The sequence below is a fragment of the Argopecten irradians genome, chromosome 1, assembly GCF_041381155.1.
Source record: "Argopecten irradians isolate NY chromosome 1, Ai_NY, whole genome shotgun sequence".
NCBI classification, from domain to species: Eukaryota; Metazoa; Mollusca; class Bivalvia; order Pectinida; family Pectinidae; genus Argopecten; species Argopecten irradians.
Genome location: NC_091134.1, coordinates 66,909,441 through 66,933,886, shown reverse-complemented (window position 1 = coordinate 66,933,886; position 24,446 = coordinate 66,909,441). Strand labels below are relative to the sequence as shown.

At 37.9% G+C, this 24,446-nt stretch overlaps 1 protein-coding gene across 4 annotated transcripts in view; it reads left to right on the top strand.

Moving 5' to 3' along the window:
- LOC138306062 (synaptotagmin-7-like) overlaps positions 1-24,446 on the top strand; it is a 446,275-nt gene that overhangs the window by 325,087 nt on the left and 96,742 nt on the right. The window lies entirely within an intron of this gene.

Below are 24,446 nucleotides of genomic sequence, written 5' to 3'. Positions count from 1 at the left end.
CTGGTGTGGTGTCCATTGTGTACATTTGTATGTAATAAACTATACAAACCATTATTCAGAAATGAGGGTGAGAATTGAAGCAAAACTTACAGTTCTACTACTTTATCAAATGAAGAAGTAAATTACTCTTAATAGGAATTTCCATCCTTATGCTTCACCTGTTTATGGCTAATGTCATCCTATTATTAACAACTTTATTGCCAGTGGTATATATATAGAGTGTGTAGACCTCATATACATTAATAGATAGCAGGAAATGTTGTTCCTGATGACATGAGTTATTTCCCTTTAGTAGAAGTTATCTCCCTTTGACACAATAGATAAACTGATTGGGTTGGGGAGTCTATAGTCTATGGTTGGACATCTGTTTCCTGTTGTTTTTACACAAGAACACATAAATCTCCGTGTCCCTGAATTATGTCCTGGATAAACATGTTTTCTGTTTCAATCTTAATAGCTACTGTATGGTATGGATGGAATTTGAACTTATGTAGAGAAAAGTGTTTGTTTTATCCTTATGTAAAGCTCACGTCTTACACAAATGCTAAGAAAATAGATCTATTCTGTTAATCCCTTTAGCAATGTGCAAGGATCTTGGTGTTAGAAGAAAAAAAACCTTAGTTGACAGGTTTTATTGAAGTCAGTTGATTGAATTTAGTGTACTGCCTACATGACTTCAATATATTAATATGACTGATGTTTCCAAGGTCAATGACTGTATTTGATAATATAACCCAGTTCATAAGCATATTCTGTGTGCAGATAGGACATTAGAAATAGTACCTGTTAGCTTCAGAAAGGCATTTTGGATCTAATTTACTTCCTCCTTACAACTTCTTTAATGTGTCATTAGAGTTTTTTCCACTAAAAGGACGTCTCTAGGTTCTTAATATTCTCAATAATTAGACACACAATAGTCTATGAAAATGGTACAGATGTAGCTTCTCTCCTTCAAATAGCATGAAGGAAACATGATAACTGTCTTTTCTGTACTAACTAGTGAGGTTGTGTCAGTAAGATAGCACTACAATGTATATAGCCCTGAGTGACCTATAGCTGTTGTTACATTGGGCTACAACTGGTGGAGGTGTTGATCAGTTGATGGTGTAATGTTTTCTAACATTTTTTTTTGAGGATGTATGAAGCCTCTGAAGTCAAAAAGGCTAGTATGCTTATCATGAATAATGATTCAAAGAAGAAGCCAATTCATTAACAGAAAACATATCTTGCTTTGGTCCTAACAGGTTTAAATCATTAATGGAGATTGTTGTTTTGGGATTTCTTCTTTCCTAGTTTCTGTGTAGAAGACCAGGTACACTCTAAATTATTCACATTTGTAAGTATAACAGTTGCTGTAGATGAAAAATCTTTCTTTTGGTACGGCCCTGTCATGCAATAAACATGCATTGAAGATGATAGCTACCATGTAAATATGTTTGGCTAAAAATATATACTCGAACTTGAAAAATTCAGTGTTTATCTGAAGATGATCAGACTGTGTATCGCTATATAAATGGCACCACAATCTCACTGCTGACTTCTGTTCCATATTTGTACCCTAAACTTCCTGATCAGCCAAACTTGTGACCTTGTAGCCTTTTCTTTAATCCTTTGATCCCGCCTCTTGCTGCGAGAACAGTATCATTCTTTATTTCAGATGACTTGCTCCATATATCATTCAGTTGTATCCCTGAATGTTCTCTCCGTAGATTCCCCACTCCTCAACGTCCTACCAGATAAATCAGTGCTCATCGTTCACAGTATCCGTTATTACAGAATGAATAATGGATTGTGTTGGATTCTGCATCTTTCCTATATTGCATGTCAAAGACTTGCGTTCAGTGAAGTGTGAGGGCTGAGCCCACGGTTCCATGCCCGCATGTGATCTGTATTATAGAATAACTTTCCCTCCACAGGTTCTATAAAGATCTATTTCTGTCACCCCCTAGACACTTGCAGTCTGTAATGGTATCAAATGTCTGTGGAAAGGTACCAGAGTCCTTCTAACTGCTTGGTAATACCAAATTACACTTCATCCTATTGTAAATGTCATCATGTCTGATATGTGTAATAGGATCACTGGGCCCATGTGATTGGTCGAGCTGAGGTGCTGATGCGGAACTGATAAAAACAAATGTGGACTAAACAAGGTAGTCTTTTACTAAGATGGTTAGAGAACCTGTTTCAAAAAACAAGGTAGTCTTTTACTAGATGGTTAGAGAACCTGTTTCAAACATGTCTTCTGATTATTGGTGGTTTTTTTAAAGGGTAAAAGTTTTTTCTAAGTTACAGACTTCCGTAAAAAGGGCCTTTTGATTAAACATTAACTTGAAACCTTTATAGGCAAATAGGAACTGAATATCTCTATGGGGAATGTCAACATAATGCATACATATTACACATGGTCAAGGCTCATTTGATTGTATGCTGTTTTGAGGGAATTGCACTGACACCCAAAGAAGAAAAAAATATTCTATGGAATTTGTTTGTCATTTATTGCGACAAATTTTGCTGTTTGGGTTAAGGGTGTATGCTATGTAAATGTACAACTCTATGCAATGGCCTGTCTTGGCATTTAAACACATTCTTAAAACAAAAAAGCGTATACGACCCGATAAGCACCCAATGCCTTTAGAAAATTGGGAAAAGTGAAAAGCTGCTTAATAAGACGAAATTATTGCAAACCTATACAGTTTTGGTAGTTTGATCTGAATTGAAATGAGGCCTCATAAATGGGAGGGTTACTTACAGGGACATAGACCCTGATTGAGTCAAATACAGTACATGAAATGAAAATGAGGATTGATAATTACACAACTGCAAGGTATGTTTAAGGAAAGAGGATGTTACACAACAATTTTACATATAAATGTTAACCAACACAACTGATCATACAATATAAGGATATATCTGAGATTGACTTTATACATCAATAAGTACAGATATATCTAGGATTGACTTTATACACCAATAAAGTACAGATATGTCTAGGATTGATTTTATACATCAATAAGTACAGATATATCTAGGATTGACTTTATACATCAATAAAGTACAGATATATCTAGGATTGACTTTATACATCAATAAAGTACAGATATATCTAGGATTGACTTTATACATCAATAAAGTACAGATATATCTAGGATTGACTTTATACATCAATAAAGTACAAATATATCTAGGATTGACTTTATACATCAATAAGTACAGATATATCTAGGATTGACTTTATACATCAATAAAGTACAGATATATCTAGGATTGACTTTATACATCAATAAAGTACAGATATATCTAGGATTGACTTTATACATCAATAAAGTACAGATATATCTAGAATTGACTTTATACATCAATAAAGTACAGATATATCTAGGATTGACTTTATACATCAATAAGTACAGATATATCTAGAATTGACTTTATACACCAATAAAGTACAGATATATCTAGGATTGACTTTATACATCAATAAAGTACAGATATATCTAGGATTGACTTTATACACCAATAAAGTACAGATATATCTAGGATTGACTTTATACACCAATAAAGTACAGATATATCTAGGATTGACTTTATACACCAATAAAGTATAGATATATCTAGGATTGACTTTATACATCAATAAAGTACAGATATGTCTAGGATTTACTTTATACATCAATAAAGTACAAATATATCTAGGATTGACTTTATACATCAATAAAGTACAAATATATCTAGGATTGACTTTATACATCAATAAAGTACATATATATCTAGGATTGACTTTATACATCAATAAAGTACAGATATATCTAGGATTGACTTTATACATCAATAAAGTACAGATATATCTAGGATTGACTTTATACACCAATAAAGTACATATATATCTAGGATTGACTTTATACACCAATAAGTACAGATATATCTAGGATTGACTTTATATATCAATACAGTACAGATATATCTGTGATTGACTTTATACATCAATAAGTACAGATATATCTAGGATTGACTTTATACATCAATAAGTACAGATACATCTAGGATTGATTTTATACATCAATAAAGTACAGATATATCTAGGATTGACTTTATTCATCAATCAAGTACAGATATATCTAGGATTGACTTTATACATCAATAAGTACAGATATATCTAGGATTGACTTTATACATCAATAAAGTACAGATATATCTAGGATTGACTTTATACATAAATATATATCTAGGATTGATTTTATACATCAATAAAGTACAGATATATCTAGGATTGACTTTATTCATCAATCAAGTACAGATATATCTAGGATTGACTTTATACATCAATAAGTACAGATATATCTAGGATTGACTTTATACATCAATAAAGTACAGATATATCTAGGATTGACTTTATACATCAATAAAGTACAGATATATCTAGGATTGACTTTATACATCAATAAAGTACATATATATCTAGGATTGACTTTATACATCAATAAAGTACATATATATCTAGGATTGACTTTATACATCAATAAGTACAGATATATCTAGGATTGACTTTATACATCAATAAAGTACAGATATATCTAGGATTGACTTTATACATCAATAAAGTACATATATATCTAGGATTGACTTTATACATCAATAAAGTACAGATATATCTAGGATTGACTTTATACATCAATAAAGTACAGATATATCTAGGATTGATTTTATACATCAATAAAGTACAGATATATCTAGGATTGACTTTATACATCAATAAAGTACAGATATATCTAGGATTGACTTTATACATCAATAAAGTACAGATATATCTAGGATTGACTTTATACATCAATAAGTACAGATATATCTAGGATTGATTTTATACATCATTAAAGTACAGATATATCTAGGATTGACTTTATACATCAATAAGTACAGATATATCTAGGATTGACTTTATACATCAATAAAGTACAGATATATCTAGGATTGACTTTATACATCAATAATAAAGTACATATATATCTAGGATTGACTTTATACATCAATAAGTACAGATATATCTAGGATTGACTTTATACACCAATAAAGTACAGATATATCTAGGATTGACTTTATACATCAATAAAGTACAGATATATCTAGGATTGACTTTATACATCAATAAAGTACAGATATATCTAGGATTGACTTTATACATCAATAAAGTACAGATATATCTAGGATTGACTTTATACATCAATAAAGTACAGATATATCTAGGATTGACTTTATACATCAATAAGTACAGATATATCTAGGATTGACTTTATACATCAATAAAGTACAGATATATCTAGGATTGACTTTATACATCAATATATATCTAGGATTGACTTTATACATCAATAAAGTACAGATATATCTAGGATTGACTTTATACATCAATAAAGTACAGATATATCTAGGATTGACTTTATACATCAATAAAGTACAGATATATCTAGGATTGACTTTATACATCAATAAAATACAGATATGTCTAGGATTGACTTTATACACCAATAAAGTACAGATATATCTAGGATTGACTTTATACATCAATAAGTACAGATATTTCTAGGATTGACTTTATACATCAATAAAGTACAGATATATCTAGGATTGACTTTATACATCAATAAAGTACAGATATATCTAGGATTGACTTTATACATCAATAAAGTACAGATATATCTAGGATTGACTTTATACACCAATAAAGTACAGATATATCTAGGATTGACTTTATACATCAATAAAGTACAGATATATCTAGGATTGACTTTATACATCAATAAAGTACAGATATACCTAGGATTGACTTTATACATCAATAAGTACAGATATATCTAGGATTGACTTTATACATCAATAAGTACAGATATATCTAGGATTGACTTTATACACCAATAAAGTACAGATATATCTAGGATTGACTTTATACATCAATAAAGTACATATATATCTAGGATTGACTTTATACATCAATATATATCTAGGATTGACTTTATACATCAATTAAGTACAGATATATCTAGGATTGACTTTATACATCAATAAGTACAGATATATCTAGGATTGACTTTATACATCAATAAGTACAGATATATCTAGGATTGACTTTATACATCAATAAAGTACAGATATATCTGTGATTGACTTTATACATCAATAAAATACAGATATGTCTAGGATTGACTTTATACACCAATAAAGTACAGATATATCTAGGATTGACTTTATACATCAATAAGTACAGATATATCTGTGATTGATTTTATACACCAATAAGTACAGATATATCTAGGATTGACTTTATACACCAATAAAGTACAGATATATCTAGGATTGACTTTATACATCAATATATATCAAGGATTGACTTTATACATCAATAAAGTACAGATATATCTAGGATTGATTTTATACATCATTAAAGTACAGATATATCTAGGATTGACTTTATACATCAATAAAATACAGATATGTCTAGGATTGACTTTATACACCAATAAAGTACAGATATATCTAGGATTGACTTTATACATCAATAAAGTACAGATATATCTAGGATTGACTTTATACATCAATAAAGTACAGATATATCTAGGATTGACTTTATACATCAATAAAGTACAGATATATCTAGGATTGATTTTATACATCAATAAAGTACAGATATATCTAGGATTGACTTTATACATCAATAAAGTACAGATATATCTAGGATTGACTTTATACATCAATATAGTACAGATATATCTAGGATTGACTTTATACATCAATAAAGTACAGATATATCTAGGATTGACTTTATACATCAATAAGTACAGATATATCTAGGATTGACTTTATACATCAATAAAGTACAGATATATCTAGGATTGACTTTATACATCAATAATAAAGTACATATATATCTAGGATTGACTTTATACATCAATAAGTACAGATATATCTAGGATTGACTTTATACATCAATAAAGTACAGATATATCTAGGATTGACTTTATACACCAATAAAGTACAGATATATCTAGGATTGACTTTATACATCAATAAAGTACAGATATATCTAGGATTGACTTTATACACCAATAAAGTACAGATATATCTAGGATTGACTTTATACACCAATAAAGTACAGATATATCTAGGATTGACTTTATACATCAATAAGTACAGATATATCTAGGATTGACTTTATACACCAATAAAGTACAGATATATCTAGGATTGACTTTATACATCAATAAAGTACAGATATATCTAGGATTGACTTTATACATCAATAAAATACAGATATGTCTAGGATTGACTTTATACACCAATAAAGTACAGATATATCTAGGATTGACTTTATACATCAATAAGTACAGATATATCTGTGATTGATTTTATACACCAATAAGTACAGATATATCTAGGATTGACTTTATACACCAATAAGTACAGATATATCTGATGAATCTACAGGTATAAGACCTAAGATCTTATCAGAAACCGTCTGCTGACTACAGCTTTTAACTGATGATCAGTCATGTACCTGTGTAACCGTCTGACATCACAATGTGGGAAATGTGAAAGGTTCAGTTTCAAACGTACTTTTTGATGTTCACCTAGTCCTTTTTTAAGCTCAAAGTCCTAAAGCCTGCATTAGAAAGAATTTATGATAATTTGTTTGGTCAGATCACATTAAATGCTGGGTTTTATCTAGTTATATACTGGTGTAGATGACCACTTAAACTTGCCCGTGGACAGTCATAAAGAAATCAAATTGAATCAATGATATTCATAGTACATTGAAGTGAGGCAGCTAGATGAACACACCAGATGGGAATGTTTTATATCAAGTGAAGCAGCTAGATGAACACACCAGATGGGAATGTTTTATATCAAGTGAAGCAGCTAGATGAACACACCAGATGGGAATGTTTTATATCAAGTGAAGCAGCTAGATGAACACACCAGATGGGAATGTTTTATATCAAGTGAAGCAGCTAGATGAACACACCAGATGGGAATGTTTTATATCAAGTGAAGCAGCTAGATGAACACACCAGATGGGAATGTTTTATATCAAGTGAAGCAGCTAGATGAACACACCAGATGGGAATGTTTTATATCAAGTGAGGCAGCTAGATGAACACACCAGATGGGAATGTTTTATATCAAGTGAGGCAGCTAGATGAACACACCAGATGGGAATGTTTTATATCAAGTGAAGCAGCTAGATGAACACACCAGATGGGAATGTTTTATATCAAGTGAAGCAGCTAGATGAACACACCAGATGGGAATGTTTTATATCAAGTGAGGCAGCTAGATGAACACACCAGATGGGAATGTTTTATATCAAGTGAAGCAGCTAGATGAACACACCAGATGGGAATGTTTTATATCAAGTGAAGCAGCTAGATGAACACACCAGATGGGAATGTTTTATATCAAGTGAGGCAGCTAGATGAACACACCAGATGGGAATGTTTTATATCAAGTGAAGCAGCTAGATGAACACACCAGATGGGAATGTTTTATATCAAGTGAAGCAGCTAGATGAACACACCAGATGGGAATGTTTTATATCAAGTGAGGCAGCTAGATGAACACACCAGATGGGAATGTTTTATATCAAGTGAGGCAGCTAGATGAACACACCAGATGGGAATGTTTTATATCAAGTGAGGCAGCTAGATGAACACACCAGATGGGAATGTTTTATATCAAGTGAAGCAGCTAGATGAACACACCAGATGGGAATGTTTTATATCAAGTGAGGCAGCTAGATGAACACACCAGATGGGAATGTTTTATATCAAGTGAAGCAGCTAGATGAACACACCAGATGGGAATGTTTTATATCAAGTGAGGCAGCTAGATGAACACACCAGATGGGAATGTTTTATATCAAGTGAAGCAGCTAGATGAACACACCAGATGGGAATGTTTTATATCAAGTGAAGCAGCTAGATGAACACACCAGATGGGAATGTTTTATATCAAGTGAAGCAGCTAGATGAACACACCAGATGGGAATGTTTTATATCAAGTGAGGCAGCTAGATGAACACACCAGATGGGAATGTTTTATATCAAGTGAGGCAGCTAGATGAACACACCAGATGGGAATGTTTTATATCAAGTGAAGCAGCTAGATGAACACACCAGATGGGAATGTTTTATATCAAGTGAGGCAGCTAGATGAACACACCAGATGGGAATGTTTTATATCAAGTGAAGCAGCTAGATGAACACACCAGATGGGAATGTTTTATATCAAGTGAAGCAGCTAGATGAACACACCAGATGGGAATGTTTTATATCAAGTGAAGCAGCTAGATGAACACACCAGATGGGAATGTTTTATATCAAGTGAAGCAGCTAGATGAACACACCAGATGGGAATGTTTTATATCAAGTGAAGCAGCTAGATGAACACACCAGATGGGAATGTTTTATATCAAGTGAAGCAGCTAGATGAACACACCAGATGGGAATGTTTTGGAGTTTTATATCAAGTGAGGCAGCTAGATGAACACACCAGATGGGAATGTTTTATATCAAGTGAAGCAGCTAGATGAACACACCAGATGGGAATGTTTTATATCAAGTGAGGCAGCTAGATGAACACACCAGATGGGAATGTTTTATATCAAGTGAGGCAGCTAGATGAACACACCAGATGGGAATGTTTTATATCAAGTGAGGCAGCTAGATGAACACACCAGATGGGAATGTTTTATATCAAGTGAGGCAGCTAGATGAACACACCAGATGGGAATGTTTTATATCAAGTGAAGCAGCTAGATGAACACACCAGATGGGAATTTTTATATCAAGTGAAGCACTAGATGAACACACCAGATGGGAATGTTTTATATCAAGTGAGGCAGCTAGATGAACACACCAGATGGGAATGTTTTATATCAAGTGAAGCAGCTAGATGAACACACCAGATGGGAATGTTTTATATCAAGTGAGGCAGCTAGATGAACACACCAGATGGGAATGTTTTATATCAAGTGAAGCAGCTAGATGAACACACCAGATGGGAATGTTTTATATCAAGTGAAGCAGCTAGATGAACACACCAGATGGGAATGTTTTATATCAAGTGAAGCAGCTAGATGAACACACCAGATGGGAATGTTTTATATCAAGTGAGGCAGCTAGATGAACACACCAGATGGGAATGTTTTATATCAAGTGAAGCAGCTAGATGAACACACCAGATGGGAATGTTTTATATCAAGTGAAGCAGCTAGATGAACACACCAGATGGGAATGTTTTATATCAAGTGAGGCAGCTAGATGAACACACCAGATGGGAATGTTTTATATCAAGTGAAGCAGCTAGATGAACACACCAGATGGGAATGTTTTATATCAAGTGAAGCAGCTAGATGAACACACCAGATGGGAATGTTTTTATATCAAGTGAGGCAGCTAGATGAACACACCAGATGGGAATGTTTTATATCAAGTGAGGCAGCTAGATGAACACACCAGATGGGAATGTTTTATATCAAGTGAGGCAGCTAGATGAACACACCAGATGGGAATGTTTTATATCAAGTGAAGCAGCTAGATGAACACACCAGATGGGAATGTTTTATATCAAGTGAAGCAGCTAGATGAACACACCAGATGGGAATGTTTTATATCAAGTGAGGCAGCTAGATGAACACACCAGATGGGAATGTTTTATATCAAGTGAAGCAGCTAGATGAACACACCAGATGGGAATGTTTTATATCAAGTGAGGCAGCTAGATGAACACACCAGATGGGAATGTTTTATATCAAGTGAAGCAGCTAGATGAACACACCAGATGGGAATGTTTTATATCAAGTGAAGCAGCTAGATGAACACACCAGATGGGAATGTTTTATATCAAGTGAAGCAGCTAGATGAACACACCAGATGGGAATGTTTTATATCAAGTGAGGCAGCTAGATGAACACACCAGATGGGAATGTTTTATATCAAGTGAAGCAGCTAGATGAACACACCAGATGGGAATGTTTTATATCAAGTGAGGCAGCTAGATGAACACACCAGATGGGAATGTTTTATATCAAGTGAAGCAGCTAGATGAACACACCAGATGGGAATGTTTTATATCAAGTGAAGCAGCTAGATGAACACACCAGATGGGAATGTTTTATATCAAGAACTTGTTACATCAAAAAATTTCTTGTTTTGCTGAAGAGAAAGTATTTTATTAAAACCTAAAGCTGATCTATGTGACATGACTGTGTGCCTGTGAGAGGTACTATCATTACTATATAAGTACTGACTGTGGGTTACAGAACATCTGGTTTATACAGGCTTTATTGTCTCGGTGTATATAGACACATTGTAAACATGTACTTTATGTGTGGATCAACTTTACAGCTCAACACTAAAACACATCTATCACATAATAACTTACAAAAATGAAGAAAAAAAAAAAATCTTACTAGGTAAATAACTCAATAACTGTCAATCAGCTCTCTTTTCCAGCTGCTAAATTTTGTGATTTTTAGCTCACCTGTCCAGAAGGGCTGGTAACCTTATGTTGTGGTGTGGTGTCCACCGTCCATCATTCTGTCAATCTTTCTTTTAAAATCGCTACTAGTCATATAGTTATACATGGATTGTAACCAAATTTGGCCAGAAAAATCCTTGAGGGAAGGGGAACAGAGTTTGTATAAATTTTTGCTCTGACCCCTTAGGGGCAGGAGGAGTGGGGCCCAATAGTGGAAAAAGAGGTAAATCTTTTAAATCGTCACATGTCATGGAATTCTGTATGGATTGTAACCTAATTTGGCCAGAAACGTCCTCTGAGGAAGGAGGACAGAGTATGTTTAAATTTTGGCTTTAGTCCCCTGGAGCAGAATGAGTGGTGGGACGCAATAGGTAAATTAGAGGTCTATATTTAAATTCCTTCAGAAAAGAAACAACATGTGTTCAGAACATTGCTTGGCATTACAAACCAGGTGAGCGATACAGGCCCTCTGGGCCTCTTGTTGTTTAAAAATGAGATAGTGGAGATAACTCATGTGAAAAAAAAAAAAATGGACAGAAAAACTTTTTTATCAATTTCACCAGTTTGATTTGATAATGAAATTCATAAAAAAAATTGATCAAAAAAGATAGATTTATAAAACCTTTCACTCTCTTTGACAGAAATAGGAGAATCTCAACCCGGGGGATAAGATTCTTTAGTTGTCAAACATGAGGCTTTCGCGGTAATACTATTACCGTGAGGTAATGATACTGTTGCCATATGTCATACCATTGTTGAACAAGTGCAGAGTGTCGCATATCTTCAGCTGAGGGTGAGACAGAAAAATCTCATACTGAATATATCCCTATTCAGGATAAGAGAAAACTGCTTCTCAAGGCATTTCAAAAATGATTGAAAAAAGTGATGTAAACACATTTAAGTCATTGCATGTATTCCAAGAATTGTGTGTTTCAGTATCGTACCGGAAGTGAATGTTGTCAATCAGGAATAAAAAATAGTTTACAGTTTACATAGTTAGGATTGAAATGATAAACACTATGAAATATAAATGGGATAAGCTGTCGGTGGTGTGATGGTGGTTTACTATGGGTTCTCCACCGACACTCTGTAAGATGTGGTTTAACTAGAGCTGTTTCTACCAAGCATCAAATGAATCGGATGTAATATATTAAAGCAGTCAATTCTGATGGCAGTCATTCTCTCACAGGGAAATGATTTTTACCGATAACATTATTCTTTTGATTGGGTGAGTTTTGTGATTGATCACTTTTGTAAAGCTTATGAAGCAAGTGTAGAAGACAATTTCATCACTTTTGGAGCAGACACAATCCATCATCACTGTTTATTTGTCATACTTGGTTAGGTGACAATTCATTAGATAGGCTTTTGGCTGACACAACCAACCTGGAGCTGTGATGATAGGATTTGTGTCGTCCTACTACTACAACCATCCACAACCAACCTGGAGCTGTGATGATAGGATTTCTGTCCTACTACTACAACCATCCACAACCAACCTGGAGCTGTGATGATAGGATTTGTGTCCCTACTACTACAACCATCCACAACCAACCTGGAGCTGTGATGATAGGATTTCTGTCCTACTACTACAACCATCCACAACCAACCTGGAGCTGTGATGATAGGATTTGTGTCGTCCTACTACTACAACCATCCACAACCAACCTGGAGCTGTGATGATAGGATTTCTGTCCTACTACTACAACCATCCACAACCAGCCTGGAGCTGTGATGATAGGATTTGTGTTGTCCTACTACTACAACCATCCACAACCAGCCTGGAGCTGTGATGATAGGATTTCTGTCCTACTACTACAACCATCCACAACCAACCTGGAGCTGTGATGATAGGATTTGTGTCGTCCTACTACTACAACCATCCACAACCAACCTGGAGCTGTGATGATAGGATTTCTGTCCTACTACTACAACCATCCACAACCAACCTGGAGCTGTGATGATAGGATTTGTGTCGTCCTACTACTACAACCATCCACAACCAACCTGGAGCTGTGATGATAGGATTTGTGTTGTCCTACTACTACAACCATCCACAACCAGCCTGGAGCTGTGATGATAGGATTTCTGTCCTACTACTACAACCATCCACAACCAACCTGGAGCTGTGATGATAGGATTTGTGTCGTCCTACTACTACAACCATCCACAACCAACCTGGAGCTGCTATGTTAGGATTTGTGTCCTACAACTACAACCATCCACAACCAACCTGGAGCTGTGATGTAGGATTTCTGTCCTACTACTACAACCATCCACAACCAACCTGGAGCTGTGATGATAGGATTTGTGTTGCCCTGCTACTTCAACCATCCACAACCAGCCTGGAGCTGTGATGATAGGATTAGTGTTGTCCTACTACTACAACCATCCACAACCAACCTGGAGCTGTGATGATAGGATTTATGTCATACTACTACAACCATCCACAACCAACCTGGAGCTGTGATGATAGGATTTGTGTCCTACTACTATAACCATCCACAACCAACCTGGAGCTTTGATGTTAGGACTTGTGTCCTACTACTACAGCCATCCACAACCAACCTGGAGCCATGATGTTAGGACTTGTGTCCTACTACTACAACCATCCACAACCAACCTGGAGCTGTGATGTATGATTTGTGTTGTCCTACTACTACAACCATCCACAACCAACCTGGAGCTGTGATGTAGGATTCTGTCCTACTACTACAACCATCCACAACCAACCTGGACTGTGATGATAGGATTTGTGTGTTCCACAACCAACCTGGAGGCTGTGATGATAGGATTTGTGTTGTCCTACTACTACAACCATCCACAACCAACCTGGAGCTGTGATGATAGGATTTGTGTCCTACTACTATAACCATCCACAACCAACCTGGAGCTGTGATGTTAGGACTTGTGTCCTACTACTACACAACCATCCACAACCAACCTGGAGCTGTGATGATAGGATTTTTGTTGTCCTACTACTACAACCATCCACAACCAACCTGGAGCTGTGATGATAGGATTTGTGTCCTACTACTACTACAACCATCCACAACCAACCTGGAGCTGTGATGATAGGATTTGTGTCCTACTACTACTACAACCATCCACAACCAACCTGGAGCTGTGATGATAGGATTTGTGTCCTACTACTAAACCATCCACAACCAACCTGGAGCTGTGATGTTAGGATTGTGTCCTACTACTACAACCATCCACAACCAACCTGGAGCTGTGATGATAGGATTTGTGTCCTACTACTACAACCATCCACAACCAACCTGGAGCTGTGATGATAGGATTTGTGTTGTCCTACTACTACAACCATCCACAACCAACCTGGAGCTGTGATGATAGGATTTGTGTTGTCCTACTACTACAACCATCCACAACCAACCTGGAGCTGTGATGATAGGATTTGTGTCCCTACTAACAACCATCCACAACCAACCTGGAGCTGTGATGATAGGATTTGTGTTGCTACTACTACAACCATCCACAACCAACCTGGAGCTGTGATGATAGGATTTGTGTTGTCCTACTACTACAACCATCCACAACCAACCTGGAGCTGTGATGAAGGATTTTTGTCTACTACTAACATCACAAACTGGAGCTGTGATGATAGGATTAGTGTTGTCCTACTACTACAACCATCCACAACCAACCTGGAGCTGTGATGATAGGATTTGTGTTGTCCTACTACTACAACCATCCACAACCAACCTGGAGCTGTGATGATAGGATTTATGTCCTACTACTACAACCATCCACAACCAACCTGGAGCTGTGATGATAGGATTTGTGTTGTCCTACTACTACAACCATCCACAACCAACCTGGAGCTGTGATGATAGGATTTGTGTTGCCCTACTACTACAACCATCCACAACCACCTGGAGCTGTGATGATAGGATTAGTGTTGTCCTACTACTACAACCATCCACAACCAACCTGGAGCTGTGATGATAGGATTTATGTCATACTACTACAACCATCCACAATCAACCCGGAGCTGTGATGATAGGATTTGTGTCCTACTACTATAACCATCCACAACCAACCTGGAGCTGTGATGTTAGGACTTGTGTCCTACTACTACTACAACCATCCACAACCAACCTGGAGCTGTGATGATAGGATTTGTGTCCTACTACTACAACCATCCACAACCAACCTGGAGCTGTGATGTTAGGACTTGTGTCCTACTATACTACAACCATCCACAACCAACCTGGAGCTGTGATGTAGGATTTGTGTGTCCTACTACTACAACCATCCACAACCAACCTGGAGCTGTATGTAGGATTTTGTCCTGGAGCTGTGATGATAGGATTTGTGTCTGTCCTACTACTACAACCATCCACAACCAACCTGGAGCTGTGATGATAGGATTTGTGTCCTACTACTAAACCATCCACAACCAACCGGAGCTGTGATGTTAGGACTTGTGTCCTACTACTACTACAACCATCCACAACCAACCTGGAGTGTGATAATTGTCTACTACTACAACCATCCACACCAACCTGGAGCTGTGATGTAGGATTTGTGTCCTACTACTATAACCATCCACAACCAACCTGGAGCTGTGATGTTAGGACTTGTGTCCTACTACTACTACAACCATCCACAACCAACCTGGAGCTGTGATGATAGGATTTGTGTCCTACTACTACAACCATCCACAACCAACCTGGAGCTGTGATGTTAGGACTTGTGTCCTACTACTACAACCATCCACAACCAACCTGGAGCTGTGATGATAGGATTTTTGTTGTCCTACTACTACAACCATCCACAACCAGCCTGGAGCTGTGATGATAGGATTTGTGTCCTACTACTACAACCATCCACAACCAACCTGGAGCTGTGATGATAGGATTTATGTCCTACTACTACAACCATCCACAACAAACCTGGAGCTGTGATGATAGGATTTGTGTCCTACAACTACAACCATCCACAACCAACCTGGAGCTGTGATGATAGGATTTGTGTTGCCCTGCTACTACAACCATCCACAACCAACCTGGAGCTGTGATGATATTATTTGTGTCGTCCTACTACTACAACCATCCACAACAAACCTGGAGCTGTGATGATAGGATTTGTGTCGTCCTACTACTACAACCATCCAAAACCAACCTGGAGCTGTGATGATAGGATTTCTGTCCTACTACTACAACCATCCACAACCAACCTGGAGCTGTGATGATAGGATTTATGTCATACTACTACAACCATCCACAACCAGCCTGGAGCTGTGATGATAGGATTTGTGTCTTACTACAACTATAACCATCCACAACCAACCTGGAGCTGTGATGTTAGGACTTGTGTCCTACTACTACAACCATCCACAACCAACCTGGAGCTGTGATGATAGGATTTGTGTCTTACAACTACAACCAGCCTGGTGCTGCGATGATAGGATTTGTGTCCTACTACTACAACTATTCACAACCAACCTGGAGCTGTGATGATAGGATTTGTGTCGTCCTACTACTACAACCATCCACAACCAACCTGGAGCTGTGATGATAGGATTTATGTCCTACTACTACAACCATCCACAACCAACCTGGAGCTGTGATGATAGGATTTGTGTCCTACTACTACAACCATCCACAACCAACCTGGAGCTGTGATGTAAGATTTCTGTCCTACTACTACAACCATCCACAACCAGCCTGGAGCTGTGATGATAGGATTAGTGTTGTCCTACTACTACAACCATCCACAACCAACCTGGAGCTGTGATGATAGGATTTGTGTCCTACTACTACAACCATCCACAACCAACCTGGAGCTGTGATGATAGGATTTGTGTTGTCCTACTACTACAACCATCCACAACCAGCCTGGAGCTGCGATGATAGGCTCTGGGTTCTGTCCCCTGGCCGAGACACACCAAAGTCTGTAAAAGTGGTAGTTTCTGCTCTTGCTTAGCGCTCAGCAAAAAGGGAGTGGGACGACTGGTTCGCCTGTTGTCAGTATAATGTGACCGGGTGGGGTGTGTTGCTTGGTGTCTTCGGCGGCATGCTTCAGTGATATAGCACTATAAAAAGGGCAAACGTTCCACTATACAAGAAGACACAACATGAATATACTGCAGTCTCCTGAAACACACACCTCGCACAACATACACGCAACACACCGCATACATGGGAGGCCGTCCTTACATGACCATAGCTGTTAATAGGACGTTAATTACAAACAAGCGATGATAGGATTTGTGTCCTACTACTACAACCATCCACAACCAACCTGGAGCTGTGATGTAGGATTTGTGTTGTCCTACTACTACAACCATCTACAACCAACCTGGAGCTGCGATGTTAGGATTTCTGTCCTACTACTACAGCCATCCACAACCAACCTGGAGCTGTGATGATAGGATTTGTGTCCTACTACTACAACCATCCACAGCCACCCTGGAGCTGCGATGTTAGGATTTCTGTCCTACTACTACAGCCATCCACAACCAACCTGGAGCTGTGATGATAGGATATGTGTTGTCCTACTACTACAACCATCCACAACCAGCCTGGAGCTGTGATGATAGAATTTGTGTTGTCCTACTTTTACAACCATCCACAACCAACCTTGAGCTGTGATGATAGGATTTGAGTTGCCCTGCTACTACAACCATCCACAACCAGCCTGGAGCTGTGATAATAGGATTTGTGTTGTCCTACTACTACAACCATCCACAACCAGCCTGGAGCTGTGATGATAGGATTTGTGTCCTACTACTACAACCATCCACAACCAACCTGGAGCTGTGATGATAGGATTTGTGTCCTACTACTACAACCATCCACAACCAACCTGGAGCTGTAATGATAGGATTTGTGTTGTCCTACTACTACAACCATCCACAACCAACCTGGAGCTGTGATGTAGGATTTCTGTCCTACTACTACAACCATCCACAACCAACCTGGAGCTGTGATGATAGGATATGTGTTGTCCTACTACTACAGCCATCCACAACCTGTCTGAAGCTGTGATGATAGGATATGTGTTGTCCTACTACTACAACCATCCACAACCTGTCTGGAGCTGTGATGATAGGAATTGTGTCCTAACATCCTACTAGTACAACCAACTAAGCCAAACCTAACTACCTTCACCCTTTACTCAGAATCGTAGTGATTGGTTTTAATTTGACTATACCAATTTTTGTGTGTGTTTTTAGGTCACCTGAGACGAAGTCTCAAGTGACCTATTCTAATCGCCTTTTGTCCGTTGTCGTGCGTCATCCGTCGTCCGTCGTCCGTCGTATGTCCGTAAACAATTTACATTTTCGACTTCTTCTCCAAAACTGCGGAAGCAATTTCAATGAAATTTTGCACAAACCTTCTAAGGCATAAGGCGAATCAAAATTGTGAATTACATGGTCCCCACCCCCCAGGGGGCTGTGGGAGGGGCCAAAAGGGGTAAAATTGAGTAAAATTTCAAAAATCTTCTTCTCTACTCACAGATGTGGTAGAATCAAATACTCTTCATAGATAGAAAGGTTTTTAGGTCCTTTACAAAAATTGTGAATTATATGACCCTGGGGTCTTTAGTTTCCCCCTGGGGAGGGGGTTAAGTTTACTATACTTTATATTGAGAAAACACATTTTTGCGCATTATTTGGTCATTTGTAATAGGAAGTGAGTCAAATGTTGTCAGAATTATCAGTATGAGATGGCCATATAATCCTATTAACATATTTTCTATGACTGACCCCCAGGGGCCTTAGGGGCGGGGTCAAAAGGGGTCAAATAGGCTAAAACTTCAAAAATCTTCTTCTGAAATTCTGGAAATGGTAGAATCAAATACTTTTCATAAATAGAAAGGTCTTAAGGTCCTTTACAAAAGTTGTGAATTATATGACCCTGGGGTCTATAGTTTCCCCTTGGGGAGGGGGTCAAGTTTACTATAGTTTATATAGGGAAAACACATTTATGAGCATTTTTTGCTCAATTTTCATTGGAAACGAGTCAAACTTGGTTAGAATTATTAGCCTGAGATAGCATTTTAATATCATATCCACATTGGTTCTGGCCGACCCCCTGGGGGCAGAGGGGCGGGGCTAAAAAAGGGTCAAATAGGCTAAAACTTCAAAAATCTTCTTCTGAAATTCTGGAAATGGTAGAAACAAATACTTTTCATAAATAGAAAGGTCTTAAGGTCCTTTACAGAAATTCTGAATTATATGACCCTGGGGTCTCACATTTCCCCCTGGGGAGGGGGTCAAGTTTACTATAGTTTATATAGGGAAAACACATTTATGAGCATTTTTTGCTCAATTTTCATTGGAAACGAGTCAAACTTGGTTAGAATTATTAGCCTGAGATAGTATTTTAATATCATATCCATATTATATCCATATTGGTCCAGGCCGACCCCCTGGGGGCAGAGGGGCAGGGCCAAAAAAGGTCAAATAGGCTAAAACTTCAAAAATATTCTTTTAAAATTCTGGAAATGGTATAATCAAATACACTTTATAGATGAAAAGATCTTAAAGTTTGTTTATAATAATTGTAAATTATATGACCCTGGGATCTCCTGTTTCCCCTTGGGGAGGGGGTCAAGTTTACTATAGTTTATATAGGAAAAACACATTAATGAGCATTTTTTGCTCAATTTTCATAGGAAATGAGTCAAACTTGGTAAGAATTATTAGCCTGAGATAGCATTTTAATATCATATCCACATTGGTCCTGGCCGACCCTCTTGGGGCAGAGGGGCGGGGCTAAAAAAGGGTCAAATAGGCTAAAACTTCAAAAATCTTCTAAAATTCTGGATATAGTAGAATCAAATAATTATAGATGGAAAGGTCTTCAGGTGTTTTATAAAAACCGTGAATTATATGACCTTGGGGTCTCACATTACCCCCTGGGGAGGGGTCAAGTTTACTTTAGTTTATATAGGAAAAACATATTTGTGAACATTATTTGCCCAATTTTCGTAGGAAATTAGTCAAACTTCATTAGAATTATTAGCCTAAGATATAGCATTTTAACATCCATATCCGTCCTCGATGACCCCCGGGGGACCAGAGGTGCAGGACCAAACAGGGTCAAATTGATTAAAATTTCAAAAAATACCTCTAAGTTCACAGGTTTGATGGAAGCAAATACTCTTCATAGTCTAAAAAGGTCAAATTTATAAATCACTGACCAACTTCAAGGCCCAGCATATAGTGTTTATATGTCTTTAATTTGTTTCATTATTTGTTTCATTATATATTCTAATTCAGGTGACCATTAAGGCCCACGGGCCTCTTGTTTTTGTGCATTTTTGTTTTGACATTTTGCGGGTCAAATACGGTAGCAGCCAATAGATTCAAACATTATATCATTGCCCAGAAAATGGATGGGTAATCTTATGGCTTGCAAAATGATTACACATGAGAAGACATTTAATTATGTGTCAGCTTATTTTAGTGTGTCTTTGTTACCCAGTGGCTACATCCAAAAACCAATCTGTGTCATCTCAATGTTTGTCTGCTGGTTTTTTTTGGGAGATAAAAGAAGCTTTAGCAGCACACGGATCTAATTCTGCATGACCTAGATTTTTCACTCGTTACACAAATAACCTTATTTAGAGTTAGGCAAAAAACAGCTGATTTAATTTTCTGTTCTGTGTTCAGAACTGCTGTCTGGAACTGTTGGCTTTGTTGCTGATATATGTTTACATCCCCTATAGAGATGTATGGAGGACATATAGAGGATGAGGGGGAATGAAGTAGGGACCAGGAGAGATTGAACAGACAAGAAAAAGATATGCTCTGTGAATCACATCTGTAATATCCTATTAAACAGGAGACACTCCTATATGTGTGTGATATTCCACAAGTAATGAAAAGACCTAGGATATACATATCTTGTTAAAAATCAGTGAAATATAAATTTGAATTTGTTTTTATAAGTGCTTTGTGATGTTTAAATCATAGATGAGGCCAAAAAGAATTCTGTCAACAGGATCCGCCATGTATCATTCATTTGTGCCGAGATAAAACAGTTGTCTTCCTAAACTCTTCCTACCCTTTACATGGTTGAACATACAGTCTAAACTCTAAAATCTCAAAATTGCTTGACTCGAAATTCTGGTTGATTCAAATTAATTTTTAAGTCCCGTTTTTTCCCCTTCTTTGTATATGTAATTAAAGATCGGATGACTCGAAACTCCGGTTGACTCAAAGTCAATTCCTGATCCCTAGAACAGATATTCAGCGAAAAAAGTAGTAACTATCTGGAATTTAATTTCAGTCAAAAATTTCAAATTCGTACATATATAATATATACAAACAATTGAAATTCACCTATGGTTTGTCGTAACGCATGATTGGTTTACCTATATATATCGCGATCAGTATACGCAGGCCTATAACATATAAGTTTGTTGTATGAACCACTGGAGTCAATATACCACCTGTTGAAAATCAGGGTGATGCCTTTCATTGTGATGATCATATTAACGTAATTCAAGTTTTTTTTATGTTTTAAATAGGCATGTACCCGACTGTAATAGTCATTAGATAAGGACCGTTAAAAACCACGTTGTGGTCAAACCTAATGACATTACGTTTGAGTCAAATTCCGGATGAGTCAAATTATTTTCGTTGGTCCGTTGAATTTCGAGATAACGAGTTTCGACTGTATCTGTAGTAAGCTGAGTGATACCTAGCCCCTCAATGTTTAGGTAAGTGATACCTAGCCCCTCAGTAGTAAGCTGAGTGATACCTAGCCCCTCAGAGTTTAGGTGAGTGATACCTAGCCCCTCAGTGTTTAGGTGAGTGATACCTAGCCCCTCAGTGTTTAGATGAGTGATACCTAGCCCTTCAGTACGTAGTTAGCTGAGTGATACCTAGCCCCTCAGAAGTTAACTGAGTGATACCTAGCCCCTCAGTAGTTAACTGAGGGATACCTTGCCCCTCAGAAGTTAACTGAGTGATACCTAGCCCCTCAGAAGTTAACTGAGTGATACCTAGCCCCTCAATGTTTAGCTGAGTGACACCTAGCCCCTAAATGTTTAGCTGAGTGACACCTAGCCCCTAAGTAGTTAACTGAGTGATGCCTAGCTCCTGTGTTTAGCTGAATGATACCTAGCCTCTCAGTAGTAAGATGGGTGATACCTAGCCCCTCAGGAGTTAACTGAGGAATACCTTGCCCATCAATGTTTAGCTGAGTGACACCTAGCCCCTAAGTAGTTAACTGAGTGATGCCTAGCTCCTGTGTTTAGCTGAGTGATACCTAGCCTCTCAGTAGTAAGATGGGTGATACCTAGCCCCTCAGGAGTTAATTAAGTGACACCTAGCCCCTCAGAAGCTAGGTGGGTGACACATAGCTTCTCTGTATAGTAAGCTGAGTTATTGCTAGTGCCTCAGAAGTTAGCTGAGTTATACCTAGCCCCTCAGTAGTAAGATGGGTGATACCTAGCCATCAGTGTTTAGATGAGTGACACCTAGCCCCTAAGTAGTTAACTGAGTGATGCCTAGCTCCTGTGTTTAGCTGAGTGATACCTAGCCTCTCAGTAGTAAGATGGGTGATACTAGCCCCTCAGGAGTTAATTAAGTGACACCTAGCCCCTCAGAAGCTAGGTGGGTGACACATAGCTTCTCTGTATAGTAAGCTGAGTTATTCCTAGTGCCTCAGAAGTTAGCTGAGTTATACCTAGTCCCTCAGTAGTAAGATGGGTGATACCTAGCCATCAGTGTTTAGATGAGTGATACCTAGCCCTTCAGTACGTAGTTAGCTGAGTGATACCTAGCCCCTCAGAAGTTAACTGACTGATACCTAGCCCCTCAGTAGTTAACTGAGGAATACCTTGCCCATCAATGTTTAGCTGAGTGACACCTAGCCCCTAAGTAGTTAACTGAGTGATGCCTAGCTCCTGTGTTTAGCTGAGTGATACCTAGCCTCTCAGTAGTAAGATGGGTGATACCTAGCCCCTCAGGAGTTAATTAAGTGACACCTAGCCCCTCAGAAGCTAGGTGGGTGACACATAGCTTCTCTGTATAGTAAGCTGAGTTATTCCTAGTGCCTCAGAAGTTAGCTGAGTTATACCTAGCCCCTCAGTAGTAAGATGGGTGATACCTAGCCATCAGTGTTTAGCTGAGTGACACCTAGCCCCTCAGTAATAAGCTGAGTGATACCTAGCCCCTCAGTATTTAGCTGAGTGATACCTAGCCCCTCAGTAATAAGCTGAGTGATACCTAGCCCCTCAGTATTTAGCTGAGTGATACCTAGCCACTATGTATAGTAGGCTGGGTGATACCTAGCCCCTCAATATTTAGCTGAGTGATACCTAGCCCCTCAGTATTTAGCTGAGTAATACCTAGCCACTGTGTATAGTAGGCTGGGTGATACCTAGCCCCCCAGTATTGAGCTGAGTGATACCTAGCCTCTCAGTATTTAGCTGAGTGATACCTAGCCCCTCAGTATTTAGCTGAGTGATACCTAGCCCCCCAGTATTTAGCTGTGATACCTTGCCCCTCAGTATTTAGCTGAGTGTTACCTAGCCCCTCTGTATGGTAAGCTTGGTGATACCTAGCCCCCCAGTATTTAGCTGAGTGATACCTAGCCCCTCAGTATTTAGCTGAGTGATACCTAGCCCTTCAGTATGTAGTTAGCTAAGTGATACCTAGCCCCTCAGAAGTTAACTGACTGATACCTAGCCCCTCAGTAATAAGCTGAGTGATACCTAGCCCCTCAGTGTTTAGATGAGTGATACCTAGCCCTTCAGTACGTAGTTAGCTGAGTGATACCTAGCCCCTCAGAAGTTAACTGACTGATACCTAGCCCCTCAGTAGTTAACTGAGGAATACCTTGCCCATCAATGTTTAGCTGAGTGACACCAAGCCCCTAAGTAGTTAACTGAGTGATGCCTAGCTCCTGTGTTTAGCTGAGTGATACCTAGCCTCT